Here is an 18239-nt window from a genome sequence, read left to right on the forward strand (position 1 = left end):
GATAATATTCCTCTGTGTGATACATTCGGGGACGATAATATTCCTCTGTGTGACACATTCAGGGACGATAATATTCCTCTGTGTGATACATTCATGGAATGTTTACCCTTCAGCTCTTGCTGCAGCCATGGTTACAATGTATCAGTCGCTCTTCTCTGCAGCCCCAGTGCAATGTGCAGGGGGTGCAGATGATGGCAGGGGCTGCAGATGATGGCAGGGGCTGCAGATGATGGCAGGGGGTGCAGATGATGGCAGGGTGCCCCCTCCTGTGCTGGCAGCAGGGCTGCCCCTTTAAGGCTGGCTGCACAGTAGCAGAGCATGGCCCAGCCTCCTGCCTGAGCTCTGGAATGGGAAGCAGTTCCTGATCCTCTGCAGTCAGACACACACCCTGGCTCTGCACACACAGCCTCAGCAGCTCTGCCCTGGGATGGAGTCACTGGCCGCCTGAGATCTCCGGAGCCTGGCACCCCTGGTAAGGCCTCTGCTTCTCCCTCCTCTGCCATCGCTGCTCCTGTTTTTTTGTCCTGTTCTCCCAAAATCTGAACAGCTGCATAAACAAGTGGAGCAGATCCAGAGCTGGAGCCTGAGCTGCTCCCCTGTGCTATTAACCCTTCCTCCTGCCTGGCAGGGCATCTCCAGGGGGGCAGCACCCAGGAATGACAGGGGGATCCTGCATTGTATGTTGTGCTGCTGACACCTGGAAGAATCTGGAATCCACTGCTCTGTAGGAGATGGAAGGCTGGGGATGGAGCAGAGACATTGTGACCCCGACCTGTCTGTAAGTGGCCCTGTTCTCAGAGATGATAATGGAGTAGATGTCACCTGCAGTCCTATGTAACACCACAGATAACACAGTGATACCCGAGTACAGATAATGTAGTAGATGTCACCTGCAGTCCTATGTAACACAGTGATACCCGAGTGCAGATAATGTAGTAGATGTCACCTGCAGTCCTATGTAACACCACAGATAACACAGTGATGCCTGAGTACAGATAATGTAGTAGATATCACGTGCAGTCCTATGTAACATCACAGATAACAGTGATAACTCTCTGAATACAGATTTTATAGTAGATGTCAACTGCAGTCCCATGTAACACCACAGATAACAGTGATAACTCTGAATACAGATAATGTTGTAGATGACACCTGCAGTCCTATGTAACACCACATATAACACAGTGATAACTCTCTGAGTACAGATAATGTAGTAGATGCCACCTGCAGTCCTATCTAACACCACAGAAAGCACAGTGATAACTCTCTGAGTACAGATAATGTAGTAGATGCCACCTGCAGTCCCATGTAACACCACAGATAACACAGTGATACCTGAGTACAGATAATGTAGTAGATGTTACCTGGAGTCCCATGTAACACCAATAGTGTAGTAGATGTCACCTGCAGTCCTATGTAACACCACAGATAACACAGTGATAACTCTCGGAGTACAGATAATGTAGCAGATGTCACCTGCAGTCCTATGTAACACCACACATAACCCATGGACTGGCTGGTTCTGACTACCTTGTTTCCCCCTTGTAAAGTTGCTTCTTCTCTGAGCTTGGCTACACTGTTGCGTGCCTTCTGTCTCCAGTGGTTGTCCCTGTGGGGTCCTGGTTGTCAGTGGTGGGACAGCACTAGGTATCGGTATGGCAGCCGGCGGGGTGTCTGGACTCAGCTTTTACATGGAGTTTGCTTGTTGTCCGGATGCTGCTTCATGTTCCCTTCTGATTTTGTGTTACAATGTATCTGTGTTTGCTCTTCAGCCTTGTCATTGTCTTCTTAGAATGTCATTTGTATCTGGACCACTCACTTATGTATCCAGACTGTATGGAGAATATATTGCAGTAGTAAGGATTTAACCCCTTGATTTCTTGGAAACTCTAGCTAGGAGTTAGATGCTTTGTGGTGAAGACCTGTTTTTAGTTTAACCCCTTCAGATATAGATTTAGCGAAGCCAAATTTGTTATTTAACACCATGAGGTTGTATTGCAGGTGCACAGAAATATTTAAGAATTTAGCTGCAGTCCTATGTAAAGCAATAAGTTCTACTGTGACGTTTCGATGAGTATGGCCACATGACATGCTCCATATTTTCATATCAATCAAAAGTAACTGGCACAATTGCACCCGACATGCTCTGCTGCGTGTAACCACCTCTACTCTGCTGCATCTGTCCTGTGCATTATGCGTCTGCGAGGGGTTAATAACGCTGACGTGCGCTCCTCCGCTGTCGCTACATGTTTTATATGGTAAATCTGAGTGTTGTGGAAATCTGAAAACAGATGCAGGTGTTTGTGGTTTTGGCGCAGCGTTGAGAGGTATGTGCTCTGTGGAAGAGTCCAAAGGTTTATAGCAGAGCTGGAGGAGAACGTCTTCAAGAGGTGCAAGCCAACAGGTGACAGCGAAAAACAGAAGGTTACTACCCCAGAAACAGGGAAAGGGGTCCTGGGATCAGTGCAGATCAGGCGCCTGATGAGGAATTATTAACTGGAGGAAATGTTTCTGAAACTGTGAATTCAGGACTGATTGTTAAACAAGAACTCAGAAGCTGCAGTACCAGATGCTACTGCTAGAGGGCACTGATGTCCCTTGCTGCCTCCCACCAGCTGGTTGTATGCTGCTTCTCTGAAGAAGAAAGGCCTCTGTGTGCTGAGGCTTCTGTTCAGTGTGACAGCAAAATGTCCTATGTGAAGCCAGACACAGAACAAATGACAAGTGAGAGGCGTCCACATGGAGCTTCTTGAAACTCGCTTAATACCTAGCATTCGCCTTGTTTCTTCCTTGTGTCAGATGCAATAAATATGTTCTGGGATTCAGATTTAATTCTGATGTCATAAAGAATGGAAAAAATCTAAAGCAGCAGAACTCCATCTCAGAAAATGAAAAAAAGAAAAACTGTAGAGTGGGCAGAGAGTGTAGATGTAGAGGAGGCAGTGAGTGTAGATGTAGAGGGGGCAGAGAGTGTAGATGTAGAGGAGGCAGTGAGTGTAGATGTAGAGGGGGCAGTGAGTGTAGATGTAGAGGAGGCAGTGAGTGTAGATGTAGAGGAGGCAGTGAGTGTAGATGTAGAGGAGGCAGTGAGTGTAGATGTAGAGGGGGCAGAGAGTGTAGATGTAGAGTGGGCAGAGAGTGTAGATGTAGAGGAGGCAGTGAGTGTAGATGTAGAGGAGGCAGTGAGTGTAGATGTAGAGGAGGCAGTGAGTGTAGATGTAGAGGGGGCAGTGAGTGTAGATGTAGAGGAGGCAGTGAGTGTAGATGTAGAGGAGGCAGTGAGTGTAGATGTAGCGGAGGAGGCAGTGAGTGTAGATGTAGAGGAGGAGGCAGTGAGTGTAGATGTAGAGGAGGCAGTGAGTGTAGATGTAGAGGGGGCAGTGAGTGTAGATGTAGAGGGGGCAGTGAGTGTAGATGTAGAGGAGGCAGTGAGTGTAGATGTAGAGGAGGCAGTGAGTGTAGATGTAGAGGAGGCAGTGAGTGTAGATGTAGAGGGGGCAGTGAGTGTAGATGTAGAGGAGGCAGTGAGTGTAGATGTAGAGGAGGCAGTGAGTGTAGATGTAGCGGAGGAGGCAGTGAGTGTAGATGTAGAGGAGGATGCAGTGAGTGTAGATGTAGAGGAGGAGGCAGTGAGAGTAGATGTAGAGGAGTCAGTGAGAGTAGATGTAGAGGAGGCAGAGAGTGTAGATGTAGAGGGGGCAGTGAGTGTAGATGTAGAGGGGGCAGAGAGTGTAGATGTAGAGGAGGCAGAGAGTGTAGATGTTCGAGGGGGCAGTGAGTGTAGATGTAGAGGAGGCAGTGAGTGTAGATGTAGAGGAGTCAGTGAGAGTAGATGTAGAGGAGGCAGAGAGTGTAGATGTAGAGGGGGCAGTGAGTGTAGATGTAGAGGGGGCAGAGAGTGTAGATGTAGAGGAGGCAGAGAGTGTAGATGTAGAGGGGGCAGTGAGTGTAGATGTAGAGGGGGCAGTGAGTGTAAATGTGGAGGAGGCAGTGAGTGTAGATGTAGAGGGGGCAGTGAGTGTAGATGTAGAGGGGGCAGTGAGTGTAGATGTAGAGGGGGCAGTGAGTGTAAATGTAGAGGAGGCAGTGAGTGTAGATGTAGAGGGGGCAGTGAGTGTAGATGTAGAGGGGGCAGAGAGTGTAGATGTAGAGGAGGCAGTGAGTGTAGATGTAGAGGGGCAGTGAGTGTAGATGTAGAGGAGGCAGAGAGTGTAGATGTAGAGGAGGCAGTGAGTGTAGATGTAGAGGGGGCAGTGAGTGTAGATGTAGAGGGGGCAGAGAGTGTAGATGTAGAGGAGGCAGTGAGTGTAGATGTAGAGGGGGCAGTGAGTGTAGATGTAGAGGAGGCAGTGAGTGTAGATGTAGAGGGGGCAGTGAGTGTAGATGTAGAGGGGGCAGTGAGTGTAGATGTAGAGGAGGCAGTGAGTGTAGATGTAGAGGGGGCAGTGAGTGTAGATGTAGAGGAGGCAGAGAGTGTAGATGTAGAGGGGCAGTGAGTGTAGATGTAGAGGGGGCAGTGAGTGTAGATGTAGAGGGGGCAGAGAGTGTAGATGTAGAGGGGGCAGTGAGTGTAAATGTAGAGGAGGCAGTGAGTGTAGATGTAGAGGGGGCAGTGAGTGTAGATGTAGAGGGGGCAGTGAGTGCAGATGTAGAGGGGGCAGAGAATGTAGATGTAGAGGGGGCAGTGAGTGTAGATGTAGAGGGGGCAGTGAGTGTAGATGTAGAAGAGGAGGCAGTGAGTGTAGATGTAGAGGGGGCAGTGAGTGTAGATGTAGAAGAGGAGGCAGTGAGTGTAGATGTAGAGGGGGCAGTGAGTGTAGATGTAGAAGAGGAGGCAGTGAGTGTAGATGTAGAGGGGGCAGTGAGTGTAGATGTAGAGGAGGCAGTGAGTGTAGATGTAGAGGAGGCAGTGAGTGTAGATGTAGAGGGGGCAGAGAGTGTAGATGTAGAGGAGGCAGTGAGTGCAGATGTAGAGGGGGCAGAGAATGTAGATGTAGAGGGGGCAGTGAGTGTAGATGTAGATGGGGCAGTGAGTGTAGATGTAGAGGAGGCAGTGAGTGTACATGTAGAGGGGGCAGTGAGTGTAGATGTAGAGGAGGCAGAGAGTGTACATGTAGAGGGGGCAGAGAATGTAGATGTAGAGGGGGCAGAGAATGTAGATGTAGAGGGGGCAGTGAGTGTAGATGTAGAGGAGTCAGTGAGTGTAGATGTAGAGGAGTCAGTGAGTGTACATGTAGAGGAGTCAGTGAGTGTACATGTAGAGGAGTCAGTGAGTGTACATGTAGAGGAGTCAGTGAGTGTACATGTAGAGGAGGCAGTGAGTGTACATGTAGAGGAGGCAGTGAGTGTACATGAGAGGAGGCAGTGAGTGTACATGTCGAGGGGGCAGTGAGTGTACATGTCGAGGGGGCAGTGAGTGTACATGTCGAGGGGGCAGTGAGTGTGCATGTCGAGGGGGCAGTGAGTGTGCATGTCGAGGGGGCAGTGAGTGTGCATGTCGAGGGGGCAGTGAGTGTGCATGTCGAGGGGGAAGTGAGTGTGCATGTCGAGGGGGCAGTGAGTGTGCATGTCGAGGGGGCAGTGAGTGTGCATGTCGAGGGGGCAGTGAGTGTGCATGTCGAGGGGGCAGTGAGTGTGCATGTCGAGGGGGCAGTGAGTGTGCATGTCGAGGGGGCAGTGAGTGTACATGTAGAGGGCATTCAAAAAAACTCATACCACAAGATATGGCCTTCCCAAAACCCTGTCTGATGACAAATGCACATATAGCAGGATGCAGCAGGCCTCCACTAATAGAGGCAAGGGGCCGCACAGGTGCAAACTACTGATAAAAACAACCACCCCACACCTACCAAACCATGGAGGGGTTGACTGCCTAGTAGAAAAAATGCACATAGATAAGGCTTGCATAGGACGTCAGTCATACATGGAAGTGTGATGCAAAGAGTCTGACTTGCAACCTATTAGTGACGCCCATAGTATTCTCAGGCAGTCTGCTCCAGCACTATAATAGGAGGCTGTGACTGTAGATGTAAAGGAGACAGGGAATGTAGATGTAGAGGAGTCTGAGTGTAGATGTAGAGGGGTCAGTGAGTGCAGATGTAGAAGGGTCAGTGAGTGCAGATGTAGAAGGGTCAGTGAGTGTAGATGTACAGGAGTCAGTGAGTGTAGATGTACAGGAGTCAGTGAGTGTAGATGTACAGGAGTCAGTGAGTGTAGATGTCGAGGGGGCAGTGAGTGTAGATGTCGAGGGGGCAGTGAGTGTACATGTCGAGGGGGCAGTGAGTGTACATGTCGAGGCGGCAGTGAGTGTACATGTCGAGGGGGCAGTGAGTGTATGCCTATATGAGGCCAATGATTTGCAGTGAGTGTAGATGACGTGGATGTTGGAAGATCTGTACATATCACCAATTTGCTTTGTGTTTGCCGTAGGTGATTTTGCTTGGAGTAACATTCACCTGAGTGTGGTAAATCTCCTACTTGCTGACTTCTTGGGTTCCTGCGTTTTATCTCTTATACACTGAGTTTATACATTGGTTATTCCCCAGTGCGGCTCATACAGTTGCCACCAGATTCTCCGGCTTGGAGGTTGTTTTCCACATCAGTACTGATACTGTTATACTGAGGCGCCATGGACATGTGGGTGTGAGTCCAGAACATTGGCGGCTCATGAATTTCATAGCTCTGCATGAATGGCCTCCTTGGCCTGGAGTTTCTCCTGATCACTGATGACAGATGTAATTAGCACATTGGGTTCTGGATACAATGCAGGGAGCAGGTCTCCTAGGTTGGATGGGGATAAAATGATGGGTATGAATGCAGAGCCGTGGTCGCATCGCGCGAGACCAATTCATAGAGAATCCATTCAGGGATTTCAGAGTAAGGCCTCATTGAAATGTAAATTAAAAAAAAACTGACAGTTTTCGTCAGTGATTGGTCAGTGTGTCTGATTTTAATTTTGAAATTTCACCAATCATTTTCTCATATATTAAAAAACAAATAAAAAGTTTCCCCTCCCAAATACAACGTTAAAAACAGACAGCAGACGGCTTGCACACAGATGGCATTCATGTGCTGTCAGTCTCTTCCACAGACTTGTGTACATGATGTCAATCTATGATTTAGATAAAAAACAGCCAACTTGGTTCACAAAAAGCAAAAACACAGAAGTGCCCATAAGCTGTGCTACTCAGGGGCTCTTTACTATCAGACCCTCCAACCATTCCCCGTCCAGCAGAAGTCATTACAGCAGGCTCAGGATGTGCTGCACGTTTATGGTTCGTGGCTCTGATTGTTTAATGTGTTTTAGATACTTTTCTGTAAACATCAAAAAGAAAATAGGAATTCTGTATCACAAAGTTACAACATTTGTCACAAAATAACCCGTTTGTGTCTACTGACTCCAGTTACTCCCAGTCTAACGGCCTCTCCTATTAGTACAGAATTCCAGTAATCAGAATTTATTGTTCTGCAGGTTAATAGATTCCATGCATTACCCCATAAAGAAACTTCACCTGCACTTCCAGCTAAGACTAACATGGTAAAAGATCAGAAGATCACAAAAAGCATTTACTAGGGTCAAACTATGAGGCGGTAAAACCAGCAATTACTACATATGTCTGTGCACTTCTCATATGTATCACATAACAAGAAGCTGTTGGAAATGGCATTTTCATGTGCTGAACCCTTCACCCAAAAGCAGCATGGGTAATTCTGTTTACCATTAATATAATTTTAATGTATCTACTATAATACTGTCTATATGTAGAAAAAAATAACTACTATAATACTGCCCCCTATATACAAGAATATAACTACTATAATACTGCCGCCTATGTACAGGAATATAATTACTATAATACTGCCCCTATGTACAAGAATATAACTACCATAATACTGCCCCTATGTACAAGAATATAACTAATATAATACTGCCCCCTATGTACAAGAATATAACTACTATAATACTGCCCCCTATGTACAAGAATATAACTACTATAATACTGCCCCCTATGTACAAGAATATAACTACTATAATACTGCTCCTATTTACAAGAATATAACTACTATAATACTGCCCCCTATGTACAAGAATATAACTGCTATAATACTGCCCCTATGTACAAGAATAGAACTACTATAATACTGCCCCTATGTACAAGAATAGAACTACTATAATACTGCCCCCTATGTACAAGAATATAACTACAATAATACTGCCCCTATGTACAGGAATATAACTACTATAATACTGCCCCCTATGTACAGGAATATAACTACTATAATACTGCTCCCTATGTACAAGAATATAACTACTATAATACTGCCCCCTATGTACAGGAATATAACTACTATAATACTGCCCCCTATGTACAGGAATATAACTACTATAATACTGCTCCCTATGTACAAGAATATAACTACTATAATACTGCCCCCTATGTACAGGAATATAACTACTATAATACTGCTCCCTATGTACAAGAATATAACTACTATAATACTGCCCCCTATGTACAGGAATATAACTACTATAATACTGCTCCCTATGTACAAGAATATAACTACTATAATACTGCCCCTATATACAAGAATATAACTACTATAATACTGCCCCTATGTACAAGAATATAACTACTATAATACTGCCCCTATGTACAAGAATATAACTACTATAATACTGCCCCCTATGTACAGGAATATAACTACTATAATACTGCTCCCTATGTACAAGAATATAACTACTATAATACTGCCCCCTATGTACAGGAATATAACTACTATAATACTGCCCCCTATGTACAAGAATATAACTACTATAATACTGTCTGCCTGAGATGAGGTGTGCAGACAATAATTGAATGGTGACCGTAGGTCAGAAATGCCTCATAGTAAAATTGTTGATTGCAAAAGTTGTGATTGGTAGAACGTGGGGTGGGATAAATGACCAACCGTAGAAGAATGGGAGGATACAGTCTAGAAAATATTGAATTATGAGAATATCTGGTCTAGTAGAGGTGGAAATGTTTTAGAGAGGGAGGAAATATGGGTAATATGTAAAATCACAATTGTTAACAGGAAGCTTCTCTACTTGTGTTTTTTTCTCTCTCTGGCTCCGGCAGGTGTGGTGCGGTTGTATTGCAGAGATGGGTTATATTTATGATTGTTGATATGGATTCCTAAAGTTTATTGAAATGTAAAAGTTTGATAAGTAAAAAAAAAAACAACTTGAGATCTTTATGTGATGGATCTAATACAGTGAGGTCACCGGGGTGTCGGATATAATACAGTGAGGTCACCGGGGTGAGGGATATAATACAGTGAGGTCACCGGGGTGAGGGATATAATACAGTGAGGTCACCGGGGTGAGGGATATAATACAGTGAGGTCACCGGGGTGAGGGATACAATACAGTGAGGTCACCGGGGTGAGGGATATAATACAGTGAGGTCACCGGGGTGAGGGATATAATACAGTGAGGTCACCGGGGTGAGGGATATAATACAGTGAGGTCACCGGGGTGAGGGATATAATACAGTGAGGTCACTGGGGTGAGGGATATAATACAGTGAGGTCACCGGGGTGAGGGATACAATACAGTGAGGTCACCGGGGTGACGGATATAATACAGTGAGGTCACCGGGGTGAGGGATATAATACAGTGAGGTCACCGGGGTGAGGGATATAATACAGTGAGGTCACCGGGGTGAGGGATATAATACAGTGAGTGCTTGTGTCCATTCTCACATATCTGATAATAATGTATCCATATTACATTCATCCTTTTGCCTCCTGGACACATTTTGCTGCATCAGGACCGGAAATGATGGTTTGTGGCGAGAGATGTGCTGCCTCATATTCCAGTTGATTTCCTGGGAGAGTCACAGTCTCAGGGTCCACTCAGCCCTCAGACCATAAGGACTAAAATTAGCCAGAGATGTTTTCTTTTTGTGGGATGCAGGGTCTGCTGAGGACATGTCATGTGACACAAGACGCTGACTCCCACCAAATACCCCAGCCCCCAATGAGAATAAATCTATCCACCTTAATAATGCTTCATCTGGAATGTGTGAGATTCTGCATCTACTGCTATAAATAATGTCACCAGTGACCTATGGAATGAGAAGGAAACCTCACCCAAAGAGCAACCCCGCTCACATACAAAAGGTACCCTGCCCCTCAGTGCTACTCTGCTAGTGATGGCAGTGTAACATGACATGTAAGCATAGCTATATCCCTGTACCTAGGGGGCAGTATTATAGTAGTTATATTCTTGTACATAGGGGGCAGTATTATAGTAGTTATATTCTTGTACATAGGAGCAGTATTATAGTAGTTATATTCTTGTACATAGGAGCAGTATTATAGTAGTTATATTCTTGTACATAGGAGGCAGTATTATAGTAGTTATATTCTTGTACATAGGGGGCAGTATTATAGTAGTTATATTCTTGTACATAGGGGGCAGTATTATAGTAGTTATATTCTTGTACATAGGAGCAGTATTATAGTAGTTATATTCTTGTACATAGGGGGCAGTATTATAGTAGTTATATTCTTGTACATAGGGGGCAGTATTATAGTAGTTATATTCTTGTACATAGGGGGCAGTATAATAGTAGTTATATTCTTGCACATAGGGGCAGTATTATAGTAGTTATATTCTTGTACATAGGAGCAGTATTATAGTAGTTATATTCTTGTACATAGGAGCAGTATTATAGTAGTTATATTCTTGTACATAGGAAGCAGTATTATAGTAGTTATATTCTTGTATATAGGAGCAGTATTATAGTAGTTATATTCTTGTATATAGGAGCAGTATTATAGTAGTTATATTCTTGTACATAGGAGCAGTATTATAGTAGTTATATTCTTGTACATAGGGGGCAGTATAATAGTAGTTATATTCATATTCTTGCACATAGGGGCAGTATTATACTAGTTATATTCTTGTATATAGGAGCAGTATTATAGTAGTTATATTCTTGTACATAGGAGCAGTATTATAGTAGTTATATTCTTGCATATAGGGGCAGTATTATAGTAGCTATATTCTTGTATATAGGGAGCAGTATTATAGTAGTTATATTCTTGTACATAGGAAGCAGTATTATAGTAGTTATATTCTTGTATATAGGAGCAGTATTATAGTAGTTATATTCTTGTATATAGGAGCAGTATTATAGTAGTTATATTCTTGTACATAGGAGCAGTATTATAGTAGTTATATTCTTGTACATAGGGGGCAGTATAATAGTAGTTATATTCTTGTATATAGGAGCAGTATTATAGTAGTTATATTCTTGTACATAGGAAGCAGTATTATAGTAGTTATATTCTTGTATATAGGAGCAGTATTATTATTATTATTGTTATTATTATTTATTGTTATAGCGCCATTTATTCCATGGCGCTTTACATGTAAGGAGGAGTATACATAAAAACAAGTACAATAATCTTAAACAATACAAGTCATAACTGGTACAGGAGGAGAGAGGACCCTGCCCGCGAGGGCTCACAATCTTCAAGGGATGGGTGATAATGCAATAGTAGTTATATTCTTGTACATAGGAGCAGTATTATAGTAGTTATATTCTTGTACATAGGGGGCAGTATAATAGTAGTTATATTCTTGTACATAGGATCAGTATTATAGTAGTTATATTCTTGTACATAGGAGCAGTATTATAGTAGTTATATTCTTGCACATAGGGGCAGTATTATAGTAGTTATATTCTTGTACATAGGGGGCAGTATTATAGTAGTTATATTCTTGTACATAGGGGGCAGTATTATAGTAGTTATATCCTTGTACATAGGGGCAGTATTATAGTAATTATATTCTTGTACATAGGAGCAGTATTATAGTAGTTATATTCTTGTACATAGGGGCAGTATTATAGCAGTTATATTCTTGTACATAGCAGTATTATAGCAGTTATATTCTTGTACATAGGGGCAGTATTGTAGTAGTTATATTCTTGTACATAGGTGGTAGTATTATAGTAATTATATTCTTGTACATAGAGGCAGTATTATAGTAGTTATATTCTTGTACATAGGGGGCAGTATTATAGTAGTTATATTCTTGTACATATGAGCAGTATTATAGTAGTTATATTCTTGTACATAGGAGCAGTATTATAGTAGTTATATTCCTGTACATAGGGACAGTATTATAGTAGTTATATCCCTGCACCTAGGGGGCAGTATTATAGTAGTTATATTCTTGTACATAGGGAGCAGTATTATAGTAATTATATTCTTGTACATAGGAGCAGTATTATAGTAGTTATATTCTTGTACATAGGGGGTAGTATATAGTAGTTATATTCTTGTACATAGGGGGCAGTATTATAGTGGTTATATTCTTGTACATAGGGGGCAGTATTATAGTAGTTATATTCTTGTACATAGGGGCAGTATTATAGTAGTTACATTCTTGTACATAGGGGGTAGTATATAGTAGTTATATTCTTGTACACAGGGGGCAGTATTATAGTAGTTATATTCTTGTACATAGGAGCAGTATTATAGTAGTTATATTCTTGTACATAGGGGGTAGTATTATAGTAATTATATTCTTGTACATAGGGGGTAGTATTATAGTAGTTATATTCTTGTACATAGGGGGCAGTATTATAGGAGTTATATTCTTGTACATAGGAGCAGTATTATAGTAGTTATATTCTTGTACATAGGGGCAGTATTATAGTAGTTATATTCTTGTACATAGGAGCAGCATTATAGTAGTTATATTCTTGTACATAGGGGGCAGTATTATAGTAGTTATATTCTTGTACATAGGGGCAGTATTATAGTAGTTATATTCTTGTACATAGGGGCAGTATTATAGTAGTTATGTTCTTGTATATAGGGGCAGTATTATAGTAGTTATATTCTTGTACATAGGGGGCAGTATTATAGTAGTTATATTCTTGTACATAGGGGGCAGTATTATAGTAGTTATATTCTTGTACATAGGGGACAGTATTATAGTAGTTATATTCTTGTACATAGGGGCAGTATTATAGTAGTTATGTTCTTGTATATAGGGGCAGTATTATAGTAGTTATATTCTTGTACATAGGGGGCAGTATTATAGTAGTTATATTCTTGTACATAGGGGCAGTATTATAGTAGTTATATTATTGTACATAGGGGCAGTATTATAGTAGTTATATTCCTGTACATAGGAGCAGTATTATAGTAGTTATATTCTTGTACATAGGCAGTAATTTTACCATGTTATAGTTGGAAACCTTTATCAGGAGTAAGTTTGCAGGATGTAACTTATCTGTGATTTTGTATAATTCACTGCTGGGATTTTTAGTTATTTGAATTTTAGTCTGAAATGTTTGCACAGTTGATATTTGGATTATAATTGTGATTGTTGTATTTTTCAGTGATACCTAGAGATGGTAATGTTGTATACAATAGCAACAAATCATCTTATAATCCACAGAAATATTTGCTCTACATAGCTCAGTATCAGTTTGCTGAATCTTGTACTATTCCACCCTGAGTACACAACATCCATTGCCTTCTAGCACAGGGTCCATGGAGACCTTTTCCCCATAGGGCTGGTGACCCGGGGTCCTGGGAGCCTGATCCATTTCAGAGACGCAATCTCATCCAGATGGCAGTCAGTGTCCTTGTAGTGCAGGCGAGCAGCGTGGCGGGGTCCTTACATCATGGAAACTGCGCTCACTGCACTGACTTACATGCTGGAATTTCACAAATGCAACTTAATGCTCTTTGCTTCCTTGTAAGGCAGCAGAGTCCCATCTATATTCCTGCCTAGCCCCTATAGTGTTGAGAAAAGCCAAAAATGCTAGTGCAGACGGCCACTTATAGACACCGCTCCATGAATGCAATGCTGGGATAGATTGTACTCACCTGTCCCACGGTCTCCTCCCCCAGTAATGGCTGATAACGGGGAGTAATAGATTATACTCACTTGTCTTAAAGAAGTTTTCCACTACTTAGACAACTTCTCATACGCTTGGCCCTGATAAGATGAAGCCTATACTCACCTCCGATGCAGGCGCTGTTCCCACATGGTCGGACTCGACTCCTGGTGCTCCCGTTCTGTTGTTGTCACATGTGACCCTGGCGACCAATCAGTGCTGGCGTCACTGTCTCCGCCTCCTGTGAGAGTTCAGCTGATCCCCGACTTCCTCTTCATCTGTCCTAAGGCGGAGACAGTGACCCCAGCGCTGATTGGTTGCCGGGGTCACATGTGACAACAGCAGCGGGGCCCCAGGACCATGAGTCCGACCCTGCGGGAAGGGCGCCTGCACCGGAGGGGAGTATAGGCGTTATTTTATCATGGCCAAACATTTAGATCCAGAAGGTTTTCTCCTAGTAGTGTACCACCCCTGTCAGCTTGTGTTTACTCTTCCCAATAATCGGGCTAAAGCTTTCCTAGTAAAACTTGTCTCTCTTTTATCGACCAGTGTAAGCTCGCTGCTGCTACTCGGCAGCACGTCATCCTGTGCACCGGTGTGTGCTGCCGAGGACTAAGGCAGTTTATGCACAGAGTGATCTATTGAGCGATTCCTCAACAAGCTATGAGCCGATCAGTGATCAGCGGACATGTAACTCATCTCACGCTGCAGACCAGTAAGCCGCCACGAGAGTCACCGCCGCCCAGCCTGACATGGCTGCTAACAGAGAGCGATAGACTGCTGGGCAGGTGACTACAATCAGCCATTCACTAGTGAGAGATGGCTGATAACAGGGAGCAGTCGTTTTCTTTTAGCTGCTCTTCCTATAACTGAGGATTTTCAGCGTCTTTTCAGATCTCCAATCTTAGATGCCAACATTCGGGAGAACTGGATAACCCATAATTATGGAAGATGGCATCATCCTCGTCTAGACGGCGGGCGGAAACCATGGCGACTGCGCTATTCTATATCAATGACAACTGGTTAATCAATTCTATTATTTCTAAACACTGTTTTTCGGTGATCACTTTGTATCCCCGTTCATACTGCACCCACAAACACACGATACACCATTTGAAGGGTAAACTTGCCCCCTTCAGCAAGAAAAGAGCCAAACAAACCACACATCCACGATTTTATCACTAAATACAGTTTAAACATTAATTTTCATAAACCTGCAGTAAAGAAAAATGACCTGCAGGTGGCGCCACAGTACCCCAAAGCACACTACCAACATATTTGTAAACATGCACTGCTTTTTCGCTGATTACTTCGCCCCACACACAAATGATACACCATTTGAAAGGTAAACTTGCTCCTTTCAGCAAGAAAACAGCCAAACAAACCACACAGTCACGATTTTATCACTAAATACAGTTTAAACATTAATTTCCTTAAACCTGCTGAAAGACACAATGACCTGCAGGTGGCGCCTTAACCGGAAAACTTTTTGGCTTCTACTTATCAAACCAATGTATTGTAATACCAATGTCCAGATATAAATACCTGGCTGTGTTCATCAGCTCATGAAATACATTCACATTTCACCAGCTTGCTTTTTCTGAAATTGCCTGCGCCCCGACGACCAATGTGCGAAAATTTTGCTCGGGCCAAGCTAGTTCTAATATATTTAGTGTTTTAATTTCTCGCCCTTCATTCTCTCTGCTGCTTGTCATTGAATGTACACACAAGAAGCTAAGAGCCTGTTCACACCTGCGCCATCTGTCAGTTTAGGGCCTGATATGGTATCGTCCATCTAGGCTAGAAGGCCACTGGAGGCTGCAGATGCATAAATAAGGGGGCTCATAAGACAAAGACCCCCACTCCATTTCCACTGCATTGCAATTTCATCCCCCCCATGGATGTGACGGCGTCGGGCCTCCCTGCCCCTGATGAGTTACTATCCACTGCCCCTTTATTTTTACCCCTTGTGGCCCCTCCAGATATAATGTAACAAATCTTCCCTGGAAATATCTGTAACAAGATGGCAACAATGTAACAAGCCATTTATAAACACTGGCTTCCTGGAGGACTCACAGAACGTCCCAGGCCCTGCGACAAGTGCCAGGGAAACCTTATGCGAGTCCTTCCTGCCACTGGGAATATTCCACATGGCTGGCATTCCCAGCTCGCCATTATATGAGGATGGCTGCAGTGAATTCCCCGCAGTCAGCTGAGACCCCCGTCCTGCACTGGACATGGGGGGTGGTGATTTATGCAATGCTGCAGATATGATGTAGGACACCAGCAATGTCTTCTCCAGCATCACCCACACCTCCCATTACATCTTATTTCAGGGCAGATCCAGCAGCTGGAAGCTTCACATTCACACTGCGCCTCCATATAGAACACTGAGTCATTCTGTGCACATCTTAAAGGGTTATTCTCACAACATTAAAAGGGGTTGTCCAGGACTGTACATTGATGGCCTATTCTTAGGATAGGTCATCAGCGTCAGATGGGTGGGGGGCTGACATGTGACATCCCCCCCCCTGTGAAACTACACAGCGCCATCAATCATATAGTGGCCGCAGCTGGGTACTGCACATTCGCCCCCATTCCGGTGAATAGTAGGGGATTTGCTGTGGTCAGTGTACAGGGTGTCCCTAAAGTCTGAACACAGACAAAAATACATATTTTCAAAAAATGACTTTTATTAACATTTTATTCAATGGGAATATTAAATAACTTCTTCCATATGATTTCTATCATTTGCGGAACAAAAGTTGCTGCGCTTTACAAAGTTCTATAATAGTTAACTAAATTAATTAAAATTATAGTTAATGAGAATTCCTCTGTGTCCAGACTTCAGGGACCCCTGTAGTTGGTGGAGTTGGGTAGTTTTGCTTTGCAGCTGATTACTTCCATTTACTAGCGACAGCGGAACAGTAGGGGTGTCCGATGCTGCACCCCCACGATCTGCTACTGATAATCTATCCTAAAGATTGGTCATCGATCATATAAGACATAAGTCCTGGACAACCCCTTTAAGGCTGCAGTCAGACAGTTGTATAAATCGGACCGAGACAGGAAAGCAATGGACTGGCCGGCGGCTATCCCGACCCAGGTGTGACAGCGGCAATACGTGAAGTTGTGACCGGTCAGTCTGCACTGCGGTACAATCTCGCCCCGGTGTAGATGGCCGCCTGATCTTATCCTAAATGGGTCAAATTGGAAAGTGTGTGTAAGAAGAAGCAATTTGCCATTAAAAAAATCTCTTTGTTTTCAAGAATGGAGGGATTTAAAATTGTATTGTTTACGACGTGTTTCCTAGGTTACCGGCCACCTCTGCATGCTAACTGTAGTGACCAGTCTCATATGCAGGGAGCGCAGTGCTTACAAGCTCTTTTCCATATAAAACTCCTCCGATGCTGCAGTGACAAAGCTTTCTCTACTAAATCAGGTCAACATGATAAGGGTATGTGCACACCTTGCAGATTCTGCTGCGGTGGACAGTACCATTAAAGTCTATGAGAAATGAAAAACGCTGTGCACATGCTGCAGATTTTTCAGCGGTTTTAAATCCGCAGCATGTCAATTCTTTTGTGCGGATCCGCAGAGTTTTGACACCTGATCCATTATAGGAATCCGCCGGTGTCAAAATGCAGGCGAAATCCACACAAAATCTGCGGTAAAGCAGCCAAATCCGCAACGTGTGCACTCACCCTAACACTGCTGATGGTGCAAATTGTGCACTAAGTATTTGCACCCTGGTCCCCAACACTCTCCCCTGGCAAGCAGGAATCTGCGAGGCTGGAGAGTGGCAGGCTCCTTATAACAAGTGATTAGACAACCCCTTTAATATCATGTTTTCTACTCCAGTGACCTCCAGAGCTGCATTCACAATTCTGCTGGCAGGTGCTAATCATTTATGGTCAGGTCTACACCAATAAATTCAGCTGGAGCAATATAACTTATAGTATAGTCCTCTGCACTGTGAGAGATGCGCTGTGTGCAGCTCTGGATGTAACTGGAGTAAATGTTAGATCAGGACAAGGTAATAATAAAGCTCTGCACAGATGATATTATATGGAGAGTTCTGCCTTTTTATTTTTCAAATATTCTCTTTTACAAGATCTGTGCTTGCTGTCAATAAATGGAAATCATTTTCAAAACAGCAGAGGGATTTGTGCAGCTCAGAGAATTCTAACTGGGTGGATACAATTGTAACAAACACTCAGCTGTGAGAAGTGTTAGATCTACACAGGCTCAGATTCTCTGACAGCACTTCTCAATTCAAAGCTATCAATGTTTGGGGAGTTTTTAATTTGCACCCTACATAGTGGCCTC

At 43.4% G+C, this 18239-nt stretch overlaps 1 protein-coding gene across 1 annotated transcript in view; it reads left to right on the forward strand.

Annotated features, from left to right (window-relative positions):
- Positions 1-213: 213 nt before the first annotated feature.
- DAAM2 (dishevelled associated activator of morphogenesis 2) overlaps positions 214-18239 on the forward strand; it is a 216448-nt gene continuing 198422 nt past the window's right edge. Inside the window, exon 1 of the mRNA XM_073556296.1 lies at positions 214-472. The gene's annotated coding sequence lies outside the window, so the exon portion shown is untranslated. The remainder of the gene's footprint in view (positions 473-18239) is intronic.

Source organism: Dendrobates tinctorius, unplaced genomic scaffold, assembly GCF_039654945.1.
Source record: "Dendrobates tinctorius isolate UK_male_01 unplaced genomic scaffold, ASM3965494v1 ptg000232l, whole genome shotgun sequence".
NCBI lineage: Eukaryota > Metazoa > Chordata > Amphibia > Anura > Dendrobatidae > Dendrobates > Dendrobates tinctorius.